Genomic DNA, 27,078 nt, shown 5'->3' on the forward strand with positions numbered 1-27,078 from the left:
CCTAATTGGATTGTGGATCAGACTTTGAGCCATGCCTGCCCTATAGCTACAAACAAAACAAAACAAAAAACTTATTTGAGGTCACAGTGGAAATGTGCTCTCATTCTCTGATTTTTTGAGATGAAAGTTTAAAAGTCTGAGCTTCTTAGTCTTTTTTAAAGGTCTTCATGATTGTTAGAAGCAGCCAGCAAATATTTGGCATCTCAAAGCTTTCCCTTAAATTGGCATTTCATCTTACATAACTTAGTTGATACTGTGTGATAATACAGATAATCCCAGTGCATCTGCAAGCCATAGATAGCAGCATCACTTTTTCCTTTAGCAAAAAACTCTCCTGTGATCAGGCTCCAAGAGAAGAGCAATCCAATCCCAGAATCCCATGTTGAGAGTCTCTTTTGGAGAAACATTCTTGGTGCTTAGCCTCTAATAATAGTAAGGGTCTAATTAGCAAAAGAGCCCACCCTAATAGTCCAACAGAGTGAATTAATTACAAAGGGATAGAAGTTCTGGAAAGCCAAACAAAGGATGGTGAGGAAACCAGAAATTACTAACAGCAGAAGGCCATCATCACCTCTGGATGTGGAGAGAGCAAAGAGGAAGATGGTGTGACCAGAGTCAGGTCCAGTCAGCTGAACTTGGAACTGTGGTAGAGGCTGACTGACCAGAGCTGGGAAAATAGAGTCAAAGCAGAAAGTGCTGGTCATTTCCCTTCCTCAGATCCTCTAAACTCCTTATTTTGTTTTTACTGGCTGACCCAACTAGAATCCTCTTGACGAATGATCCTTGGAAAGACAATTTGAAGGATTCAGTGCCTATCAATGCAAATTAGATTGCGAGAAATTCAGGAAATGGATTGAGGGCAAATAGGGGGAAATGTGACAAGCACACTCATGGTCACTTTTCAAAGATTACAGGGTGGTGAGGTATTTGAGTTTGTAAGAGTGTCAAAATCTTTTATAATTTAATTTTTTAAAAATCATCTCATTCTGGAAGAAAGACTGCCTCACAACTTTCCTTGGTAATTAGTTACATAGTCTAATCTTGGCTCCTTGAATCAGGAGGTTCTTTCTTTCATTTCTGATCTCTGACCCTTTGAAACCAGTATCTATTACTTTTGTCAGTTAAGAAAAATGATTATGAAACACAACCATGTTCATTCTTTTTTTTTAATTTTTATCTTAATGTAGGTGCAGTAGTATTTTGCATGCTTATCTGATGTATGTGCCATATCTTAAAATAATCAACAAATATTCCGGAGGCTCTTATTTCCTAATGCTTTTCCTGTACTATTTCTGATTTCCTATTCTGATTCTAAATTACATTATCTGCCTTTATGAAAGAGACATCACAGGCGTGAAATTGTTCAAATGGTAGTTCCGGCTGGTTTGGCAACTTTGAAGCACAGCACAGCAGATTGACTAGAGCTCAACGTAAGCATACCCCACGACCAGCAATCCCACTCCTTGACAATGCTCATTAAAAGACTTGAGAAAGTTTATAACAGCGTGATCCGTAGTAGCTCAAAATTAGAAACTATCCAGATGCCCGTTAGTGATAAAATGGATTAGCAAGTTGACTTATCAACACAATTTATTATTGTACAACAGTCTGAATGGATTACCTGCAACGACACAGGTCATTACGGGTGAAGCTAGCTGAAAGAAGCTGAACATGAAAGGGCACATGATACAGCATCCCATTACTATAAAATACACGCGGAAAGTGTTGAATCTGTGTAAAAAGAAATCAGCACAGCTTTGCCTTGGTGGTACAGAGGTAGTGGCCAGAAGGGAACCCAAGAGGGGCTTCTGTGGTGCTGGCAATTGTGTGTGTGTGTGGAAATGCTACCAAACACACACGTTTTTAATGGGCTGAATAACGTCCTCTGTAAATTTATATTGTCGAAGCCCTATCCCCCCGTGCCTCAGAATGTGAGCGTATGTGGAGATAAGGCCTTTAAAGAGGTAGTGAAGTTAAAATGAGGCCTTAGGGTGGGCCCTGATCCAATCTGATGGCGGTTATTATAAGAGGAGATTAGGTCACGGACACCAGGGTGAACGTGCACAGATGAAAGGCCACGTCAGGGCACACTGAGAAGGTGGCCGCCTGCAAGCCAAGGACAGGTCTCAGGACGAACCAAGCCAGCCAGCACTTCGGTCTTGGCCTTCTAGCCTCCAGAGCTGCGTGAAACTGAGGTTGTTTAAGTCACCTAGTCCAGTGTTTTGTTATGACAACCCTAGCAAACTCACATGCATGTGTTACTCTTTACGTGCATTGTATATTTGTCAAACTTACTATGACATGTATACCACTTGCTACATGATACCCAGCAAAGTCTAGAGCAATCCTCTTTAACCACGTTAGCATATCTATGGCAAACCATATGGATGTTCACACTAAGTGGGCTAAATACAAATTATAATTTGCCTCATTTCCCTTTGTATCAGATTTAGCTGCTCAATGAGTCTTGGAATCAAAGTAACAATTTTTTTTTAATTAAAAAAAATTTCAAACCTTTTTAAAACTAAAAATCCTTTTTAAAACTAAAGGACTTTTAGTTATAAAAAGGTTTGTCAGTTTGGAAATGTGTATAAGTCATTGTGGATCCGGTCTATAGTAATTTTAAAATAAATGTGCAATAACGTCTATTTCTAACTGCCGTTCTCCACTGTAGTTCCGTCAGTTGCCTTCTCAGATAATCTCAGAAATTTTACATTGCCATTTGAACCACAGGAGTCTTAAAATGTTTTAGGCGCCTTGAATTAGAGCACAGTAAAGATAAATACGAAGCATTTGTGAAAAGACTAAGGATCTACTGTGAACCTCACAGTATAGTACAGCCAATATATTTAAAAGGCCAATAAAATAAGGCTGAAAGAATAAAATAACTTATGAAGTACCATGAAATATGCCCCTGGAAATTATACTCCTCTGAGTCCAAATTCAATTTCTAGTAAAACTATGGCATTAACATGGAATAGTATTGGGACTATTAAATAGGTTTAAAAATACCATGAGTAAAACTTGATAGTCTTTTACTAGAATTATAAAATGAAGCTGATAGAAAAATAACACTTTTATACTTTTTAGAAAGTCACTTGATGCTGTTTTAGGGCAAAGCCCTGATCTCATTTCAGGCCAAAGGAGGCATGCACCCTCCTAAGCACCAAGAATTCATAAACCTTCTGCTGGTTTTATTTTCATCTTAGCATGGTCAAAGTCATGTGATACTGGGAACAACTTTTACTTCTATTTGCTGGACTGTGTGGTTCCTGAATAGATAAAAATATTCCACAAATTAAATCGGCATTTAAATAAATTACCAAGTATCAGTGTGTGTCACTTACAAACTGTAGTTTGCTTTTCTTCTGGGAGGTGAGAAGGTGCTGAAAATACCTGTGAAGACTCCTCTAAAATAGAAGTTGTGTTTAGTATGGGAGGAGAATACTAGAAATCTAAGTTAAAGTTTCCAGAGAGCAAATGAAGGAAGAGAGAGATTATGACAGCTTGTCTCACTTCCTTCTGTTCTCTTCAATTCATGTTTGAGGCCACCATTTTTTTTTCAAACAGGCATCTTTTAATGGCAAAATCAGAGAGTATGTTCATAGCAACAAATCTGTGACTTCAAAAGTTCAGCTCCAGATGTAACACTAAAAATATTGGAAGAGTACATGATTTGGCAGAATCAGACCGCCCATTCTCCTCATATCTCTCAGTTTGGAATGGTGAAAACCTGGCAGGAACTGCCTTTAACACCCTAATTGATTGCAAATGACTGAGTTGCGAAGGCAAAGAGCATCCTCCACCTCACACTGTTGTGGGAGAGCAGACTCCATATCTATAATTGATCTAGTCACTCCTGTCTGATGTGTACTGTGAATTGTGGTGAACATTTATACAGTGTCTTTAATTTATAAAGCAGTGGAGGCTTAGAACACTTAAGCATCTTGCCCACATTTTCCTAGCATGCAACTGACAAATCTGGACTGTCAGCCTGGCTACTCTGTCTTTAAAACTCATGATAAGAATATATATGAGAGGAGAGGGGATATTTAAAAATGAACAGCAGTTTATGGGAGTTTGGAAAAGATGACTGTGGAGTCGATTCTAACAAAGAGAGCAAGAAGGAAAATTCAAGTTTAGAAAACTGAATGTCAGGGACACTTACTAACAGAAATCTTTTATCTTTAAGAATAAGTTGACTTTGAAAAATAAAGAGATAATTGGGATATTCTTGAGGGTAAGAATCATGTTTTGCTCTACTTTTTCTGATACCCTTTGGATGTTTCATGTGCTTGTGGAATGAATCGCCGGGCTGTGGGTATTTGCTTGGAATATTAGGCATTTATATATAAAGCTCTGTTTGGAGAAGCTGGATACTGGAAAGGGAATTTTAATATTTCTCTTCCTTGGGATAAAATATACTCTTAGTATTGTTAGAACATGTTCTTTAGTGGTTTGGTCCTGTGAGAAACATCGCAAACCCCCAGTTTCTATTTAAGCTTCTAATACCATTTATCTTAGCCTACTCTGTTAAGTGCCTTTTTCTTCTATGTTATACTTTTGTTATCAACTTGTTTATATTTACAATATCTAGAGAATACCTGCCATGTAGCAAATACTAAAAATGTCCAGAATATGTCTTCTGCTTTTTAAACTATGCTCCAATTTTTCTAGATGATAATATGCAGGGAGGGATTAACGAGCATCAATCTCTGATTTGAGATGCAAACATAGCTAGAAGAGGAAATGAATGAATTTGCTGGAGCCCTCACTTAGAAGGCTCTGACACAAAGAAGTACAAAACAGGAAGGGAAATTCTGATAGTGCTGCCAAGAGTGGGAACCCCACGTAGAGCCACAGAGAAGGTGGCATTGAGAATTATAAGATCACAGCACACGGCTTACTTCACAAATGAAGCAACCAGAGTTTAGAAAGTTGAAGTGTCTAGCTCAAGGTTGTTAATTAAAGAAAAGGTTCTCTTAAGCCCACATGGAACATTCTCCTGGAGAGATTATATGTTAGACCACAAAACAAGTCAATAAATTTAAGAAGATTGAAATTATATCCAGCATCTTTTCCGAACACATTGTTTTACATTCTTGCAAATATCTTGAATGTTCAGTTTAATAGAAAATGAAAGGAACTTCTTTCATATCTGCTTTCTCCATCCCTTGCAATATCACACATCATGTAGTCTCTAGAAAACTCCATGATACATTCATAGAAAATCAAAGATAAAAGAGCAAATGATATCTTAGTATTTTTGTGAAACGAGTTTTGCTTTTATAAAGGCTCTAAGGAAATCAGACTTCACTTTGATCTACTTCTGAAGCAGATATTTTAAATAATTTTCTGGCACTTTTCATTGCTTTTGGAGAAGGCTGTGGTCAGAATATTTTTTTTCTTTCTTTACCTCAGTCTTTTTACATATCTAAATGCTTGTAAGATTGTTTCTTTGTGCTTCAGTTCTAGTAACTTCACCAAGATATGCCTTGCTCTTTTTTGTTCTTCATCAGTTTATCGTTGGACTAAGCTCTGATCTTTAGACAACAATTGAAGGTCCTCTTTCATGCACGACAACTATTCCTTTAATTGAATGTATTATTCCGGTTCTGTTTGTACTTTTTTAGGAACACAATTATGTTTATGTCAGACCTTCTGTATATTTAATAGCTATTTAATCAAGAATTTCTGTTCATCTTTTACATTTTCTGTTGTGATATTTTCCCCAAGTCTGTAATCCAGAATTGACTTTGCAGGCAACCCATTTCTCTCTGCTTCTGGTGTGTACTCATTTTGGTAATGACAATGCCGTAATCTACAGTTTGATGAGCACTGCTCTCTGTTCTCACTTTTGATGTCATTGTGTTATCCTATTAACTCTTCTCTGAGCAATATTTTATGGAATCAAGGGATATCTTGTTCTCAGTAATTTTAAGAATTTAGAGTATTATTTGATTTTAAAATATCTTCTTTTCCTGGAACAACTTTTTTTTTTTTATTTACAATCTACCTTCTTTTACTATTAGTATATAGAAATAGATATCATGTTGAATCCTTGTGCTTATTACTCATATCAAATGGGAAAGGTTTTTAAACCACTTAATTGAGGTATGATTGACAGGTAAAAAGCTATTTATATTTAACATACAGAACTCAGTGAGTTTGGGTGTGAGGATACACCCATGAAACCATCACCAACAATAAGGCCATAAAACATTGATCACCTGCCAAAAGTTTGTCCTACTGCCTTTATTATCATCATCACCTTATTGTTTCTGTGTGGTAAGAACACAGGCTAAGATTTATCCTCTTAGAATGTTTTAAGCGTATGAAACATTATTACTAGCTGTAGGTGCAGTGCTTTACAGTAGCTCTCCAGAACCTATTTATCTTGCATACTGAAACTGTGTACCCTTTGATCATCACCTCACCATATCTCCCTCCCCTCAGCCTCTGGCAGAGGTCATTCTATTCTCTGCTTCTAGGAACTTGATTATTTTAGAGTCTACATGTAAGTAAGATGACAGTACCTTTCTTTATCTGATCATTTCACTTAGCATAATGTCCTCCAGGTTCATCCATGCTGTTGTAAATGGCAGGGTCCCCTTTCTTTTTAAGGTTGAATAATATTTCATCTTCCCTTTCTTTCTTTCTTCCTCTCCTCCTCATTATTATTACTATTATTATTATTATTATATTTCATTGTATTATGTACATCAACATAAAAAGGGCTATATATACAATAAGCCCACAGCTAGCACCGTCGTCAACAGTGAAAACCTAAAAGCTTTTCCTCCAAGACGAGGAACAAGACAAGGATACCCAGTCTGGCCACTTCGATTCAATGATTTAGTGTTTATATTGCTCTAATCAGCTGACTTGAATCAGCAGGTGGGAGGCTGACTACAAGTTCCTTTCTGTTCTGCACCTTTTTACCTTCAGCCTGCTTCTCATGAATAATAATTTGAAGAAGGAAAACAAATAGTGTATCTATAGCAGTCCCAGTTCCCCACTTGGAGGCAGTGATTTTAGCTGTTTCTCCGGTTACTTTTCTCCCATTTCTCTACTCCTTATATCTAAATTAAAAGGTGTCTTTAGATCTTTCAGAACTTAGTTTTATAAAAATTTCTAGCCTGCTAGAGATCAAAGTGAGTATATTATTTTTACATTGATGACATTAAATACATCGCATTTTGTGTTTGCAAAAACCACCTAACAGTACTGCATATGTCTTGAGGTTAGGAATTGTGGCTACAGACACTTGAAGTCTTCGAATACTACATTTATTACAGCAGTATTGTGTATAATGTGTTACCTAAGTTCGTTAACAGTGAGAAAACGAGCTATCGACAACAGGGATTAGAAAACTACAGCTCGTGGGCCAAATCCTGATCACGCCTTGTTTCTAGCTAAAAAAGGTTTTATTGGCACACAGAAGCATATTTATTTACATATTGTCTCGGGCTGCTTTTCTTTTTTTTTAGTTTTATTTATTTAATTTATTGAAGGACAGTCAATTACAATGTCAATTTCTGGTTTACAGCACAATGTCCCAGTTATATATATGCATACATATATTTGTCTTTTATAATATAAATATATAAATATAAATATATAAATATAAATTTATAATAGCCGAAATTAGTAATTGTGATAGACCCTATGGCCAGCAAAGCCTATAGTATCCATTATTTCGCCCTTGACAGAAAAAAAAAAAAAAGCTAACTCCTGATCTACAAGAAAAAGGTAAAATGAAAAGTGATTTAAATTGCACAAAGACTCTTCTAGTGGTCTATTGATCTCTAAAAAGGTGTATTTCTAAGAAAGAGGAGAGCCCTAGATTTCAGTAAAACTTTATTAAAAAAGGAAAAACTAATGGGTCTTTATAGGCGAAGACTGTAAGACTGCTGGGTAGAGATACATGTACATCGGTGCTAAATTTGAAAGAATTGTGCAAACATAACAGTATATGTAAAAATAACTGAAGTTTGCAAATGTATATAAGGTCAAAATGAATTCATGAGCTCTAAAACATTAATCACAAAATAATTCTCTGTATAAATAAAATGCACATCTCACAAATATGATGATGTATTAGAGACTTTCCTTAAACTGCTGGTATCTTTTTAACAAGAGCAAATCCTATTTCAGATAGAATATATTATTTTCCTGAAACAAATAATAGAATTATTTATAACCAAGAAGGAATTCAGTGGAAATGACAAAATAAGCTTACTGTTTAAGGAAGCAGAACATTTATTTCTGCTCTCTTTAGAGACTAAGTTTATGATTTATATTTTCTGCATGTAAAAAGAAGAAAGAAAAGAAGTAAAATTCCAGAACACTTAGAACTAGCAAGTCATGCACTATAAGCATAGTTTACTAAGAACAAAAAAAAATATATTCTTTAAAATCCCAATATGTGGGTATCAGAATTAAGCTTCTAACACTGAAAACAGAAGGTAACTTCAAGTTCATTGGAGAGCTTTTAAATGGCTGAGAACAAACTCTGAAAAGCTTAAACTGTAAATGTAGATTTGAGCATATTTAGCATAATTAACAATGCTATTATCACAAGTTGCAATTACAGAAAACTATTCCAATTGAATATACAATAATAACCATTTGTCTATGTGTTAGTCAGGATACATTGTTCTATTGTAAGTTACAGAAATCTGACTCAAACTGTTTTGAGCACATACACACGCAAGTTAATTCACTGACATGTAAATAAATAATCTGGGATACTGCTCGAAGTAATATGAAGTACTAGAATTTAGGTGATGTCATCAGAATTTAGATTTTGTGCAAACATGCCTCCTTTTTTCTCTGTGTTAGATTTATTTTACCTCCCATTGGAGACTCTGGCTACTACAGGCTTATACAACCTCCTAGCTCCGCAGCTTCCTTATAAAAGAGAACGTCTCGTTCTCAGGAGTTCCAGATGAGGTCCTTGCATTACTATAATTCTATCAAATTCCTGAAGTTTAAACAATTAAAGTTCTCACTACTGGCTAAACCCTGACAAGTTGCATCGTCTACAGGAATGAAAACTAGTAAAACCATTGCAGAGTAATCTGTCAGTTTCTGTTAGGGAGGCAGGATATTATGAGGAACAGGAATAAATTTTTTGAAGTTACATAGCGTCTCTAAACCTAAGACTCTTTGGCCAAAATAACCAATTTCTGGAATATAATGTAAAGAAATAATCAGAATAAAAAAACTTTATCAAAAAGTTAATCAAAAAGCCTTATTTATTATCAGATGAAAGAGCTTCAAGGGTGTTATTCCTGTTTTCCAGAGTCATAAATGGAAAAGGTTATAGCCATCTTGCCACATTGAAGATATGTTTAACTTGATAAAGAATAAATAAAATCCAAAATAAAAATGTTAATATTCTTTAAAGCTCACTTATAATTTCAAAAACTGGAAGCAAATTCAAAAATTGGAAACCAAGTATTCAATGGTATGAAAAGTTTAGAAAGTGGCAATGCTTACAGTAATTATAACACTTAATATTATGTATCCTATTTTTATTTTGCCATTTATCTAGATATAGAGATATAGATATCTTTTTTGTTATCTTTTCATCCAGTTCTGTAGTGTTATTTCCTTTATTATCCCCTTCCCTCTTGTGAATTTCTTCTTCTCTTTTCCTATTCTTTCCATATTCTTTTCTACTATGGAGTTTATCAAATGGTTTCAGAGATATTCTTTTCCTATTTAGCAGTAGCTTATATTTATTTATTTGTATTTTTATTTTATTTTTTTAATTGATGTATAGTCAGTTACAGTATGTCAATTTCTGCTGTACAGAGCAATGCCCCAGTCATGCATATACATGCATATATTTGTTTTCATATTCTTTTTCATTAAAGGTTATTACAAGATATTAAATATAGTTCCCTGTGCTATACAAAGAAAAATTATTTTTTAAATCTACTTTTATGTATAGTGGCTAACATTTGCAAATCTCAAACTCCCAAAGGTACTCCTTCCCACTCCCTTTCCCCTGGAAACCATTAGATTGTTTACTATGTCTGCAAGTCTGTTTCTGTTTTGCAGATGAGTTCATTAGTGTCCTCTTTTATCCTTTTATTAGATTCCACATATGAGTGATATCACATGGTATTTTTCTTTCTCTTTCTGGCTTACTTGACTTAGAATGACGATCTCTAGGTCCATCCTTGTTGCTGCAAATGGCATTATTTAATAGTATTCCATTGTGTAAATATACCACAACTTCTTTATCCAGTCATCTGTCAATGGACATTGAGGTTGTTTCCATGTCTTCGCTATCCTCGCTATGAACACTGGGATGCATGTATCTTTTCAAATTAGTTTCCTCCAGATATATACACAGGAGTGGGATTGCTGGCTCATATGGTAAGTCTACTTTTAGTTTTTTTGAGGAAACTCCCTACATTTTCCGTAATGACTGCACCAAACTACATTCCCACCAGCAGTCATCATCTGTCAAACTAAGAGCACTGGGTATCTTTCTATTCTTTTTCTTTTAATACATTTTTATTGAAGTATGGTCAGTTTACAATATTGTATAAGTTTCTGGTGTACAGCACAATGCTTCATTCATATAAGACCATACATATATTCATTTTCATATTCTTTTTAACCATAAGTTACTACAAGAAATTGAATATAGTTCCCTGTGCCTATATGGTATAAACTTGTTTATCTTTTTTATGTATATTTGCATCTGCAAATCTCAAAGTCCCAATTTATCCCTTCCCACCCACTTTCTCCTCTGGTAACCATAAGTTCCATTGTATAAATATATCAGAGCTTATTTATCCAGCCATCTGCTGATGGACATTTAGGCTGTTTCCATGTCTTGGCTGTTGTAAATAGTACTGCTATGAACATTGGGGTGCATGCATCTTTTTGAATTAAGGTTCCCTCTGGATATATGCCCAGGATTGGGACTGCTAGATTGTATGTTAAGTTTGTTTTTAGTCTTTTGAGGCATCTCCATACTTTTTTCCATAATGGCTGCACCAAACCACATTCCCACCAACAGTGTAGGAGGGTTCCTTTTTCTCCACACCCTTTCTAGCATTTATCGTTTGTGGACTTTTAGTGATGTTCATTCTGATTGATGTGAAGTGATAACCTCACTGTAGTTTTGAATTGCATTTCTGATAATTAGTGATACTGAGCATGTTTTCATGTGCCTATTGGCTATTTGCATGCCTTCATTAGAAAATCGCTTGTTTAGGTCTTCTGTCCAGTTCTGGATTGGGTTGTTTGTTTTTTTGTTATTAAGTTGTATGAACTGTTTATATATTCTGGAAATAAAACCTTTATCAGTTGCATCATTTGGAAATATTTTTTTCCCATTCCGGAGGTTGTCTTTTCGTTTTACTTATGGTTTCCTTTGCTGTGCAAAAGCTTTTAAGTTTGATTAGTTCCCATTTATTTATTTTTGCCTTTATTTTTATTGCGTGGGCAGACTGCCCTAGGAGAACATAACTAAGATTTATGTCAGAGAATGTTTTGCCTATGTTTTCTACCAGAAGGTTTATCATGTCTTGTCTCATATTTGTCTTTAAGACATTTTGAGTTTATTTTTGTGTATGGTGTGAGGGAGTTCTCTAACTTCATTGATTTAGATGCTGCTGTCTAGTTTTCCCAGCACCACTTGCTGAAGAGACTGTCTTTTCTCCATTGTCTATTCTTTCCTTCAAGATTAATTGACTGTAGAGCTGTGGGTTTATTTCTGAGCTTTCTATTCTGTTCCATTGATCCATCTGTCTGTTTGCTGTACCAGTACCATGCTGTTTTGATTACTGTAGCTCTGTAGTATTGTCTGAAGTCTGGGAGAGTTATTTCTCCAGCTTCATTCTTTTTCTTCAGTAATGCTTTGGCAATTCTGGGTCTTTTGTGATTCCATATAAATTTTAGAAATATTTGCTCTAGTTCTGTGAAAAATGTCCTGGGTAATTTGATAGGGGTCACATTAAATCTGTAGATTGCTTTGGGTAGTATGGCCATTTTAACAATAGTGATTCTTCCAATCCAAGAACATGGGCTATCTTTCCATTTCTTTAAGTCATCTTTAATTTCCTTAGTCAGTGTTTTGTAGTTCTCCGTGTATAAGTCTTTCACTTTCTTGGTCAGATTTATTCCTAAGTATTTTATTGCTTTGGATGCAATTTTAAAAAGGATTGTTTATCTACTCTCTTTTTCTGATATTTCATTGTTAGTGTAAAGAAATGCAACTGATTTCTAAATGTTAATCTTGTATCCTGATACCTTGCTGGATTCTTTTATCAGCTCTAGTAGTTTTTGTGTGGAGCTTTTAGGGTTTTCTGTATATAGGATCATGCCATCTGCGTATAGTTACTATTTTACCTCTTATATTCCAATTTGTATCCTTCTTATTTCTTTCTCTTGCCTGATTGTTGTGGCTCGGACTTCCAAGACTGTGATGAATAGAAGTGGTAAAAGCTGGCATCCTTGTCTTGTTCCAGATTTTAGTGGAAAAGCTTTCAGTTTTTCATTGTTGAGTGTTATGCTGGCTGTGAGTTTGTCATAAATAGCTTTTATTACATTGAGGTATGTTCCCTCTATACCCACTTTGGTAAGGGTTTTTTTTTTAATCATAAATGAGTGTTGAATTTTATCAAAAGCTTTTCCTGCGTGTGTTGAGATGATCGTGGTGCGCTATTGGGACAGCACTGTGTAGCGAGCACAGGTCTGCTGGAATCACCGCTCCTACACTCGCCCCCACTGTGCGAACTCCGCTCATTTGTCTTAGAGGCCTGCACTTACGGGCCCCCAGACCTGTAGTGATTGTGTCGTCAAGCTACTGGGTCAGTGCCATCCCCAGCGCCTCGTCTGCATAGGATGCACAGGTCCACTGAAGACGCTGCACTGGCCCTCACCCCCGCTGTGTGCCGGAACACTGCTCCTTGCTCATTTGACTTAGAGGTATGGGTCCACAAAGGTACCCAGGGAGCAAATCAGCCCCTTCTGCCTGGGCCTGTAAACAAATCTCAATCTCACCTATGAATTTGTATACCCCCTGGTATGGATTCAGGTTTCAACCTTACCTCTGTTTGGGAGCCGTCCGCCACTGAATATGGTGGCTATGGGTGAGACTCACCTCTCGTCTCCAGAGAATGATGCACCAGCGATGATGCCATGGTCCTGTGGAGACAGTGGCTACAGACCAGCTATGTTGCACTCCTCCCCTGCAACATGCAGTTGCAGTGTTTTGTTTTGTTTTGTTTTTTCCTTAAGGGGAGACCTAGGCTATTCTGTTCAGTGTACACTCCTAGCCACAGCCTACAGTACACTCTTGGCCCCTGAGGCTGCCTCTGTGCAGTCAGCCCCAGCCCTCCACTCGGCTCAGGGAGCCAGTCCTGGCCCACCCACTGCCAGGTCGCATCTAGGGCTGGGGGTCGCAGGGACACTTTGTGCCTATTCCTCTCAGTTCTGTCAGCCAAGTGGCGGCTGTGCACTCCTCCAAGCTTCCCCTCCATTGGACCTCTCCGTTGGAGATGGGGTGTCCCAGTGTAAGAGCACTATTCCTCTTTTGCTGCTCCCTCCCAGTGGAAAAGGTCCCACACTAATTTCCTTTTCTTTTTTTTTTTTTTCTCTCTCTCCCTACCAAATTTTGTAAGGAGTCTTGTCTTTTGAAGTGGGCGCTGTTCTGTCACAGTTCAGCAGGTGTTCTGAGTGAATGGGTGGGTCCGTGGAGGTCTCTCTTGATGTATTTGTGGGAGAGGGTGAGCTAAGAGCATCCTTCTACTCCACCATCTTGGCACCCCTAGCAGTATCTTATATTTAGAGGATTTTTTTCTTGTTAGTTTACTGAGTGTTTTATCTAACATATTCCTCACACGCATGGCACTTTTTGCTCATGGAGTCTATATTGTTTTGTGTTAATTTTCTCCTTACTCATCATCAGTCAAGACTTGGTGTTTGCCAAAGGAAAGAATGATAACGTTTTTTTCTTGATCTCAGCCTTAATTTGTATGGTGGTCTTTTTACATATCTACAATTGAACTACCTACTGGTCCATCCTGCCCTTTAGCAATTGACAGTTCAAACCAAGAAGTTTGTCTGTTTTTTGTTTTTGTTCTTATTTTTTAATTTGAAGACTCTGCCTGTATGCAGCAGTCATTGCCATGAGCCCTGAAAATAACAGTGTAAAGGGTACATCATCCTCTCCAAACAGTTATTGAGGGGTAGAAAGAAATACTTTGTGTCCCTAAGTCAGAAATTGATTCCCAACCTTGTGCGTTATGTCCAGGTAGTTTCTGTGCATTAATCTGCTTTTGCTGTGAAACAAAACCTCAGGATCTCAGCGACTTACAATAACATTTATCTCACTTACTCCTTCCTCTGTTGGTCAGCTGGGTGGCTCTGCCCCATGTGTCTCCCACTATCCTTGAGGAAGTGTCTTCCTCATGGGGACTGGTAGGAGTACAAGAGAAACATGTAGAAACAATATACTTCTTAAGATGTTGGTTTGGAAGTGGCAAACTGTCACATCTGTCTACATTTCACAGGCCAAGGCATGTTACATAGCCAAGTTCAAAATAAACAGGGCAGGAAAAAAATACTTCGGCCATTCTAGCGTGAGCTACCCACTGCAACATCAAATAGGAAAACGTATCAATCGTATCATAGAGAGGGAGTGTAGAGCTGGGAATGCAGTGGCAACACCTACTGCACTCTGCTTCATGAAACAGACCCGAAGTTTATCTTGTGTTAAAGCAGAAACAGATTTTATTGTTCATAAATTCAGCCTGCTTTATAATGTCTGTCAGTTACTTCCAGAGTCTCTCATTAAATTACCTGTCAATCTGAGCTTTTTTCCTGCAAGTTTTTATCTTATTCTGTGTCCAATGGTATGTTAGTGAGAAAATGAATGAGATCTTATTGGAGCTTGGTAGAAAGTCATGAGATTGAACTGCATGCTCTTCTGTTTTTTAAAACGAGTTGAACTGGACCTCTGTTTATGAAGGATATGAAAACAGTTTTCAAGTTATATGTGGTGAGATGTAACTTCTCCTTATTGATAGCACAAAGCAACTTTGTAAACTGGGATAAGCCTAGATCCTCTCTCAGCTAGTCTTACCTGTAAAGAAAAGAAAAATTAGAGTTATTGAAATCAAGCTTTGTGTAATGGCATAGTCTTCAGTAGTGTAGTATACAAAATATTTTTCTATTTTCCAATCACTTGTTTTAATCATGCACTATCAAACAAATGAACAAACGACACTTTCTTGTCTCTAAATTATATCTTTGAAAAATCTCATTTTCCAGATACTTTAGAATTTTAATTTTAGTGCATTTTAATAACTACTTTTATTTCTGATTTATCTCCTCTGACTGGGAAGGAGCTAGAGGGAACTCTCTGGGGTATGGAAGTATTCTATGTCTTGACAGAGATGTGGGTTACAGAGGTGTATGCATTTGTCAAAAATCAAAAAATGTACATTTAAAATTTGAACATTTCACTAGTATAAATTTTACCATAAAATACTACAAATAATTTTTGGTTAATTAGTAAGTTTGTTTTTCACAATAGCATGGGTTACTGATTCTCAGACTACTTTTTGTGTATTACATAGGTTTGAGCAACTAAGTAGATGCATTAAAAACAAGAGGATCCAGGGAGGACAGTGTTGAAGAATTCCTCAGCTTTGTCCACCAAGAGGGTAAAGCAATGACATACCAGAAGCAATGAGCACATTCCGAAGCCAGATCTTGGTTTCTAACAGCCATTTTCCAATAAAGAGAAACGGGGCTCTTGGGGGAAAAAAGACTAAATCTAAGTATAGAAAAAGTGAATCTTCCTCAGAACATCTTGTTAGGCCACAAATGAAGAAAGCATTCAAATAATGCTGGAAACACAGAAAAGTATATAAATGCCAGCTTGAAGGCACTCAAACTGTTCAATTTAGGATATTTTAAACACCAAAAGTAAGTAAGAATAACAATAAGGAATTAAGATCCATTGAATAGAGCAGGGATCCATGAAGGCAAGCAGATAGGAAGGAGGGAAGGGTTGTTCCTTGCAGTAGACTATCAACAAATATTAACAGAAGTGATGTAATTAGAAAATAATCAGTGAATGTTAAAATCAAACTTAGGTTCTCAATCATAAGAACACAGTTTCAAAGTATCTCTCCAGAAAGTATTTAATAATTATGAAGGGAAATATAGTGACTTCATAGTAGATAAACTTTGCAGATAACATTTAACCACATGATCAAATTAATATCGCATGCCTTTTGCATGGCGCCTTCTGTGACAGTCCTGCCAAAAGTGTAATAGCTGACACCAATCCTAAACAGGGGACAAATCCATACTGAGATATTCCACAAGCTACTGATCTATATTATATATACCCATATAAAAATAAAATATATATATAAGAGAGAGAAGAGAGATGTGTCTTTATCATATATGTAAGAAAATATTAAAGAGAAATATTTTGTTGATACAGTTGATGAAAAATTTTAATACAGACTGTGAATTAGATAATGTAAAATGTTAAATGTCCTGATTTTGATAATTACACAATCATTATGTAAGGGGGGTTTCTACTCTTAAGGCATACAGACTGAAGGATTTAGTGGTAAAAGAATGTTTCCAATTTACATGTATACAAATACACACACTTTATTTTGTTCTTCGTCTTAGGCAAGACCCATGGCTTAAGGAATTTGAAGTAAGAGCAGGAATATGATCTATACTTTCGTTCCTCCTTTTCTCTGCAACTGGCAAGGAATGGTCAGAATCGGGGGTGGGTAGTGTTTGGTTAATGGTTGAGTGGGGCAGGGCTCCCTGGACAACCTCTAAACAAATCCTGAAGAGTAGTTATGTCTCCAGTTGTTTGCTGCTCTCTTTAGAAGGTTGCTGTTTTCAGCTGGGGCCCTATCTGTTTATTAAGAAGGAACAAGAAATATCCTGTTATTCTGTGATATCAGCTTATGTCTCTAACATTCACAGTCTAGATGAAGTAATTACATCCCCACACAGTGTGGGTAAAGTACAGAATCTTTACAAGCTTGAACTCACTATATACCCTGACTATAATCTAAACATCATTCCACATTCCTGTATGTGGATGATCAAACTGTTATCCTTGGAACTCGAAATGTTTCATGACATCTAAGTTATTACAAGTATAAAACCAGTAAATCACATTAAAATTATTTAACTCTCCCTCTGTGTGTGTGTGTGTGTGTGTGTGTGTATATATGCTTTATTCTCTCTCTCCATCATATACTAGGCTTTATTTTTTAAATATACAACCCAGGTCTGAGAACTCTGAGTCAATTAACTTTGCTACTAGAAATCTTTATTCAGAAGGGTAGAAAGCAAAGTTTGTGCTGCTCCATAGACCAGCTGTTAAATTTCCCAGATACCCTCATGGTCCTTGGAGAGCCACTAGCAAAAAGTTTTACCAAGTAAGAAGACAGCTAAAGAAGTCACTGAAGCGTGGTGTCAGAGAGCTGTAGATAAACAAAGAAAACAAAGATTTATCAAGTAACTATGGAAAGAGAATACATGGGTGTGAAGAATGAAATTGCCTCCGGAGGTTTCACTGCAAATATATTGCCAACCGTTCTTCTGGAGAGGAAGTACAAAATTGCCTGATGACATTAAAATGAATGCAGACTGAAAGCAGCAAACATGTAGGAGACCAAAATGACCCCAAAATAAAACTTCACCCCCTACATAATATTTATATTTACAGAACTGCGAACCAGCAATCCACTTGCCAACTGTGTCTTCCTTTTGTAACCAGATGATGTATGTCATATAGATGTCAAATTGCACCCAGAATAAGGATATGTGACTTTACAATCAGACACTTAATATTTGGAGCAGAAGAGGTTATGTTTGTCTTATGTACAAAGAAATCTAAAGCAACGTTTCTCAGTAACAGTCAGGCTATGATTCAGTGTATAACATACAATGGCTGCTATGAAGAGAAATATACTAAACAAATAACCGTTCAACCAAGCAAAGTAATTGCTTTGGACTCAATCATTCAGAATTCCAAGATCATAGACAAATAACTTTTTGTGTCTCAGTATACTTACTTGTAAAGTAAGACAATGACAATTTTTTTGGTTATTTCTAACAATTGTCAAATTCTGATTCCAAATACTTCTAGAAAAATATCTTTTAGAGCCTCTTACTTTAGAGAGAAAATTAGTTTTAAATTCTGTATAATTGTGGACCAAATAGAGCTTTCTTTTCTAAGCCTACTGCAACAAAGAAACTGATTTGTTCAAAACTAACAATTAAATGCAAAGTCCTCAAGTAAGGCAGGAACCTTGAAAGATGATGCTTGGCATTCTCACAACCTTCCCTTTCCTCATTGTTTCTAGAATAACTAGGGCCAGGTCTCAGCATGGCCTCACTAAGGTAATACCGTGCCTAGGGAAGGGGGTGCATAATGTTTGTTTGCTTGTTTTTAACTTGCTCAGTCTGTTGAGAAGGTCTATAAACAATTATATACTAATAACGATGAGAACACCTAGAAGTCAAATGTTTTTTTCTAAATACAATTCCTTATAGAAAAACACTGATTTTTAGGAGTGAGGAAGGGAAGGCCCACATGAGACTAGAGCATTTTGTTATGCTAGAAAATAAAATGTTCTAAGAATGATGGAACAGGTCAAAAGACACAAGGATTATGTTGAGGGGCTCACACTGGTCACCTTAGGTACATCCAATAAATAATGATCACAGTAGATTTTAACTCATTGAAGAAACAATGGTCGGTAAGTCCATACTGATTTATATGCATGCATGGGTGTGTTTTTTATTGAAGTTCAGTGTCAAATAAAAAGTATAGAAAAAGCTGATGCTGTGAGAAAATCATCAGTGGGTATTTAAATAAGAGTAAAAGTTAAATGAAGAACAGGATAGTGGCATAAAATAAAAGTATCTCCCACACATTACTTAAGAACAAAGGGAAGAAAATGGAATTTTTATAGTGGAGAAACTGCCACAGGCAAACACCACATTAATCACATGATCAAATTGACCATTACCAATACTGGGGCAAAATGGTATCATGCATTTCCTGATAAAATGTCATGAGAAAGATTCCACCTCTCTTCTATCATATCCCTGCCCAAAACACATCTTCTAAGCCTAATCATGAGGAAACAGAAAAATCCAAACTGAAGGATATTCTACAAAATAATTGCCCTCCACTTTTCACAAAAGTCAAATTCAAAAAGACAAAGCCTGTGAAACTTTTTCAGATTAATGGAGACCAAGGAGAAAGGATACCTAAATGCAGTGTGTGTTCTTGAACTAGATCCTGGACTGGGAAATGGAACAGCTATGAAAAACACGATTAACCACATTATGGAGGTGAAATCTGAATGTGGTCTCTGGATTAAATAGCAAAATTATATTACTGTCCATTTTTATTTTGGTAGTTGTGCTATGGTTACTAAGAGAATGTCCTTGTTCCTAAGAAATAAACACTTAACATACCCTCTTTAACATATTTTATCTGCAGCTTACTCTCAAATAATTCAGAAGAAATATTCCCAGAGAGACAATAAAAATGCAGTTAGAACAAAATATAAATAATTGCTGAATCTGAGTAAGGGGTAAACAAGAGAGCCTTGTATTATCCTTGCAACTTTTTCTGAATTTTTGAAAGTATGTTGAAATTAAAAAAATAAAAATCAGGAATGTGGAAGCAGAGGGAGAATTTAGTTCACTACAGTGGAAATTAATGACACCCTCCCCTTGTCTTTACAGTTGTCTCAGTTCTCAATCTCAGAGCCAATCAATTACAGGGGTAGCTGGGTTCTCATGAGGAAGAACCCTACAACACCCTGCAAGTCTGTGCAGCGCTCCTTCACATTTCCCCAGAGTAACCGTCTCTATGGAAAGGAGAACAATCGGTTCATTCAGTGGTTACTGCTTACAAGAGTCTATAAGCTGACAGCAATTGTATATGTGTGTGCATAAATATATATAAATTTTTTAAAGGAAGAGAATGGGTAGTGGTGTACTGGTAGGCCAGCTCTCTGGGGGAAAAAATCCTGATTTATAGTGTTTGCTGATTTCTGTGGTGTAAATTCACCCAACACAGTCAATTTCAAGTTCTCAACAGTTTAACAACTGGTTCATAAATTCTTTTAAAATTTTTCTAATTTTTCATTTTCATTGAGATATTGACATAAACCATTATCTCAGTTTCAGGTGTCCAACATGATGAATCAGTATTTGTATATATTGCAAAATGATCCCCACGATAACTCTAGTTAACATCTGACCCCATACATGGTTACAATTTTTTGTGTGTGAAGAGGTCTTAGCAACTTTCATATATACAATACAGTATTATTAACTACAGTTGACCCCTGAACAACACAGGTTTGAACTGTGCACGTCCACTTATCCATAGGGTTTTTTCAACAGTAAATACCACAATACTGCACCATCCATGGTTGGCTGAATTCAAGGATGGGGAGCTGTGAATACAGGGAGCCACCAACATGAAGAGCTAGGTTACGTGTGGATTTTCATCTTCGTGGAGCTTCAGCACTCCTAACCGCATGTTGTTCAAGGATCATTTGTATAGTCACCATGCTATAACATAAAGATATATTTAAATATAAGTGGAAGTTTGTACCATTTGATTCCCTTTACCCATTTTGCCCAACCCCATGTCTCCAACTCTCTATATATGAGCTTTTTAAAAAATTCCTTATGTACATGAAATCAAATGGTATTTTTCTTTGACTTCACTTAGCATCACACTCTCAAGGTCTATCCATGTTGTCACAAATGGCAGGATAGCCTCTTTTATGTGACTGAATAGTATTCCATTATATATATACATTCCACATCTTTAATAATTCATCCATTGACGGACACTTAGATTATTTTTGTATCTTGGCTATTGAAAATAATGCTGCAATGAGTGGGGGTGGATACATCATTTTTAGTTTTTTGTTGTTGTTGTTTTGTTTTTTCAATTTTCTTTGGATAAATATCCAGAAGTGTAATTGCTGGGTTACTTGGTAGTTCTAGTTTTATCTTTTTTTGAAGAACTTCCATACTGTTTTCCACAGGGTCTGTACCAATTTAAATTCCCACCAACAGTGCACAAAGGTCCCCTTTTCTCCATATCATCACCACTACCTTTTATTTCTTGTCTTTTTGGTAACAGCCATCCTAACAAGTGTGAGGTAATATCTTCAGGTGGTTGTGATTTGAATTTTTCTGAGGATTAGTGATGCTGAGCATCTTTTTACATAACTGTTGGCCATCTGTATTTCTTCTTTGAAAAAATTATTCAAATTTTCTGCTTATTTTTTAATCAGAATGTTACTGTTGCTCTTGAGTTGTCTTGAGTTCTTCGGATGTTAACTCCTTATCAGATCTATGATTTGTGAATATTTTCTCCCAGTCAGTACGTTGCCTTTTCATTTGGCTGACAATTTCCTTTAGTGATATCATACTCCAGGTGTAGTGGAAGAGATTAGTGATGCTTTACACAGTGATAAAACTAAAGTATGCATGGGTGCTTGTCCCTATCACAATCCTTTTAATTTACTAGTGTAAACCCTGCAAAAGCCAGGGACAATGGTGGCAAAGGTGAATGTGTTAGATATTGACTGCTGCAAGACAAATCACTACAGAACATAGTGAATGAAAACAATACACATTTATTGTCCAAGGGTTCTGTAAGTGAGAAGTCTGAGCACAGTTTAGGTCTTCTGCCTTAGGGTCTCAAGAGACTATAAGCCACAGTAGGCTAGAGCTGCGGTTTCGTCAGAGGGTCAACTATGGAAACACCTGCTTCAGAGCTCCTTCAGTTTGTTGGCAATATTCCAGTGTTTGCAGGGCTGAGTTTCATGTTCCTACTGGAGATTGCTCTTGTACAAAGAGGCTACCCACTGTTCTTTGACACATGGGGTTTCTAGCATGGCTCTTGCTTCATGGCAGCTTGCTTCTTTAAGCCAACAAGGGGCATTTCTACCACACTGGCTTTAAGATGGAGTTTGCATATATCATAATTACAGTAGTGATATCCTGATACCTTTGCCATATTCCACTGATTAGAAGCAAGTAAAGGGAACAGAAGGGATAAAATTGGGAGTCTGAGATTTGCAGATACTATTATATATAAAATAGATAAATTTATATTGTATAGCACGGGGAACTATATTCAATATCTTGTAACCTATAATGAAAAAGAATATGAAAACAAACATATGTATGTATATGTATGACTGAACTATTATGCTGTACACCAGAAATTGACACAACATTGTAAACTGACTATATTTCAAATTAAAAAAATATTTTAAAAAAGATCATGTAGAGCAGTAGGCAGGAGTCATTGGGAGTTAGTTTAGTGTCTGTTCACTAGAGTGCACTTCTGTAAACTTTCTTAATCATAGCTGCTGTCTTACTAGATGTAGTATATTGATCTGAACAGAGGGATATTTCATAATGATAAAGGAATTCTCTCAGGAGGATATTATAATGCTAAATCTTTATGTACCTATAGCATAACTTAAAATTGAAGCCTATCAAAATGTCTATAAACAGAATGGGTTAAAAAAAAAACCAACTATGGCATAGTCACACAATGGAATATTACAATGCAATGAGATTGAACAAACTCCAATTGGTTTTTAGAAACATTTTGAGGTATAACTCATCTAAAATAGTTATGCATGTGTATTTTTACAGAAATGAGAGGACAAAAACACTGACTTCATATAATAAAACAAATCTAAACAAAAATTAAATGTAGCTTATTTTTATTGCCAAAAATATGAACTGTCATGAATATTATCTTTTGTGACACCAAACAGCTTTAAAACAACATCTGGAAGTGCACACAAAATAAGGCCAATTTAAATTGAGTAATTCTTAAACTTTGGGTTTAACAAATAAGAAAAAAAGATTTCTTCAAACTAACTTTAAAAGTGATTAATCCATCACCTTGGCAACATTAGATTATTCTGACTTGTACTATATATTTACCTTTACCATTCAGATTTATACTTTCATGTTTTTTAAACATTTTTTATTGAGTTATAGTCATTTTACAAGGTTGTGTCAAATTCCAGTGTAGAGCACAATTTTTCAGTTATACATGAACATACATACATTCATTGTCACATTCTCTTTCACTGTGAGCCACCACAAGATCCTGTATATATTTCCCTGTGCTACACAGTAAATTTTATCTATTCTACATTTTGAAATCCCAGTCCCTTCTCACTCCTCGTTCCCCTGGCAACCGCAAGTTTGTATTCTATGAGTCTATTTCTGTTTTGTATTTGTTTTTGTTTTAAGATTCCACATATAAGCGATCTCATATGGTATTTTTCTTTCTCTTTCTGGCTTACTTCACTTAGAATGACATTCTCCAGTTACATCCATGTTGCTGCAAATGGAGTTGTATTGTCGGTTTTTATGGCTGAAGAGTATTCCATTGTATAAATATACCACATCTTCTTTATCCAGTCATCTGTTGATGGACATTTAGGCTGTTTCCATGTCTTGGCTATTGTAAATAGTGCTGCTATGAACATTGGGGTGCAGGTATCTTTTTGAATGAGAGTTGCCTCCAGGTATATACCCAGGAGTAGGATTCCTGGGTCATACAGTAAGTCTATTCCTAGTCTTTTGAGGAATCTCCATACTGTTTTCCACAGTGGCTGTACCACACTGCATTCCCACCAGCAGTGTAGGAGGGTTCCCTTTTCTCCACAGCCTCTCCAGCATTTGTCATTTGTGGACTTTTGAATGATGGCCATTCTGACTGGTGCGAGGTGACACCTCATCATAGTTTTGATTTGCATTTCTCTAATAATTAGTGATATTGATCATTTTTTCACTTGCCTATTGATCATTTGTATTTCTTCCTTGGAGAATTGCTTGTTTAGGTCTTTTGCCCATTTTTGGATTGGGTTGTTTGTTTTTTACTTAAGTTGTATGAGCTGCTTATATATTCTGGAGATCAAGCCTTTATCGGTTTCATCTGCAAAAATTTTCTCCCATTCTGTAGGTTATCGTTTTGTTTTACTCATGGTTTGCTTTGCTGTGCAGAAGCTTGTAAGTTTCATTAGGTCCCATTTGTTTATTCTTGCTTTTATTTCTATTGCTTGGGTAGACTGCCCTTGGAGAACATTTTTGAGATGTATGTCGGATAATGTTTTGCCTATATTTTCTTCTAGGAGATTTATTGTATCTTGTCTTATGTTTAAGTCTTTGATCCATTTTGAGTTTATTTTTGTGTATGGTGTAAGAGAGTGTTCTAGTGTTCTAGCTTTACTGCTTTACATGCTGCTGTCCTGTTTTCCCAACACCATTTGCTGAAGAGACTGTCTTTTCTCCATTGTATATTCTTGCCTCCTTTGTTGAAGATTAGTTGACCAAAAGTTTGTGGGTTCATTTCTGGGCTCTCTCTTGGTTCCATTGGTCCATATGTCTGTTTTTGTACCAGTACCATGCTGTCTTGATGACTGTAGCTCTGTAGTATTGTCTGAAGTCTGGGAGAGTTATTTCTCCAGCTTCTTTCTTTTTCTTCAGTAATGCTTTGGCAATTCTAGGTCTTTGGGGTTCCATATAAATTTTATTATGATTTGTTCTAGTTCTGTGAACTCTCTCCTGGGTAATTTGATAGGGATTGCATTATATCTGTAGATTCCCTTGGGCAGTATGACCATTTTAACAATATTGATTCTTCCAATCCAGGAGCATAGGATATCTTTCCATTTTTTAAAGTCTTCTTTAATTTCCTTCATCAGTGTTTTATAGTTTTCTGTGTATAATTCTTTCACCTCCTTGGTTAGATTTATTCCCAGATATTTTATTACTTTGGGTGCTATTTTAAAGGGGATTGTTTCTTTACTTTCTTTTTCTGTTGATTCATCATTAGTGTAAAGAAATGCACCTGATTTTTGAATGTTAATCTTGTAACCTGCTATCTTGCTGAATTCTTCAATTAGTTCTAGTAGTTTTTGTATGGACCTCTTAGGATTTTCTATATATAGTATCATGTCATCTGTATAGAGTGACACTTTTACCTCTTCTTTTCCGATTTGGATCCCTTTTATTTCTCTCTCTTGCCTGATTGCTGTGGCTAGGACTTCTAAGACGATGTTGAATAGGAGTGGTGATACTGGGCAGACTTGTTCCAGATTTTAGCGGGAAGCTTTTGAGTTTTTCACTGTGAGTACTATGCTGGCTGTATGTTTGTCATATATACCTTTTATTATGTTGAGATATGTTCCCTCTATACCCACTTTGGTGAGAGTTTTTATCATAAATGGGTGTTGAATTTTATCAAAAGCTTTTTCTGCATCTATTGAGATGATCATGTGGTTTTTGTCCTTTCTCTTCTTGATGGGATGTATTACATTGATTGATTTGCATATGTTGAACCACCCTTGTGTCCCTGGGATGAACCCCACTTGATCATGATGTATAATCTTTTTTATGTGCTGTTGGATTCTATTTGCTAGTATTTTGGTAAGGATTTTGGCATCTATGTTCATCAGCGATATTGGTCTGTAATTCCAGTTTTTGGTGGTGTCTTTGCCTGGTTTTGGCATTGGGGTAATGGTGGCTTCATAGAATGAGTTTGGGAGTATTCCCTCTCTTTCAATCTTCTGGAAGAGTTTGTGGAGGACTGGTATGAGTTCTTTGTATGTTTGGTAGAATTCTCCGGTGAAGCCGTTCAGTCCTGGACTTTTATTTATAGGGAGGTTTTTTATTGCTAATTCGATTTCATTTCTAGTGATCAGTTTGTTCAAGTGGTCAGTTTCTTCTTGATTCAGTCTTGGTGGACTGTATGTTTCCAGAAACTTGTCCATCTCCTTTAGGTTATCCATTTTGGTTCCATATAGTTTTTCATAATATTCTCATATGATATTCTGTATTTCTATGTTATTTGTTGTAATTTCTCCATTTTCCTTTCTTATTTTGCTTATTTGTGCTCTTTTTTCTTCTTTGTGAGTCTGAACAGACACTTGTCGATTTTATTTACTCTTTCAAAAAACCAGCTTTTGGTTTGATGGATTTTTTTCCTATTGTTTTTTTAATCTCTATTTTATTTATTTGCTCCCTGATCTTTATTATTTCCTTCCTTCTGCTGACTTTTGGGTGTCTTTGCTCTTCTTTTTCTAGTTCTATGAGCTGGTGGGTTAGATTGTTTATTTGAGATTGTTCTTCTTTTTTGAGGAAGGCCTATATCACTATAAACTTCCCTCTTAGCACTGCCTTTGCTGCGTCCCATAAGTTTTGTGTGGTTGTGTTTTCATTTTCATTTGTCTCAAGTTATTTTTTAATTTCAGCTTTGATTTCATGATTGACCCATTGGTTTTTTAATAGCATGTTGTTTAATCTCCATGCTTTCCTTTTTTTCTCCTTTGTTTCTCTGTAGTTGATTTCTAGTTTCATGGCATTGTGGTCAGTAAAGATGCTTGACATAATTTCTATCTTCTTAAAATTGTTGAGGCTTCTTTTGTGCCCAAGTACATAATCAATCCTAGAAAATGTTCCATGTGCTCTTGAAAAGAACGTATATCTTTTCTTTGGGTGTAATGCTCCCAAATTTCACTTGGTGAAAATATCCACCAAGTCTAATTTTTCTATTGTATTATTTAATTTCTCGGTTGCCTTATTTATTTTCTGTCTGGAAGATCTGTCTAGTGATGTTAATGCAGTGTTAAAATCTCTGACAATGATTGTATTCCCATCAATTTCCCCCTTTACCTCTGTTAGTAGTTGTTTTAAGTACTTAGATGCTCCTATGTTGAGTGCATATATATTAACAATTGTAATATCCTCATCTTGTATCATTCCTTTAATCATTATAAAATGTCCTTTTTCTTTATGGCCCTTGTTTTAAAGTCTATTTTGTCTGAAATCAGTACTGCAACACCTGCTTTTTTGGCTTTTCCATTTGCATGGAATATCCTTTTCCATCCTTTCACTCTCAATCTATATGTGTCCTTCTCCCTAAAGTGGATCTCTTGTATGCAGCATATTGAAGGTTCTTGCTTTATTATCCAGTCTGCC

General features: G+C 36.1%; 1 long non-coding RNA gene across 1 annotated transcript in view; it reads right to left on the reverse strand.

The window, feature by feature from the left end:
- Positions 1–14,740: 14,740 nt before the first annotated feature.
- The window catches only part of LOC116667788, a 218,936-nt gene continuing 206,598 nt past the window's right edge, over positions 14,741–27,078 (reverse strand). The window contains exon 6 of the long non-coding RNA XR_004324864.1: positions 14,741–15,115. This is a non-coding gene — a long non-coding RNA (uncharacterized LOC116667788). The remainder of the gene's footprint in view (positions 15,116–27,078) is intronic.

This window comes from Camelus ferus, chromosome 12 (genome assembly GCF_009834535.1).
Source record: "Camelus ferus isolate YT-003-E chromosome 12, BCGSAC_Cfer_1.0, whole genome shotgun sequence".
In the NCBI taxonomy this organism is placed as follows: domain Eukaryota; kingdom Metazoa; phylum Chordata; class Mammalia; order Artiodactyla; family Camelidae; genus Camelus; species Camelus ferus.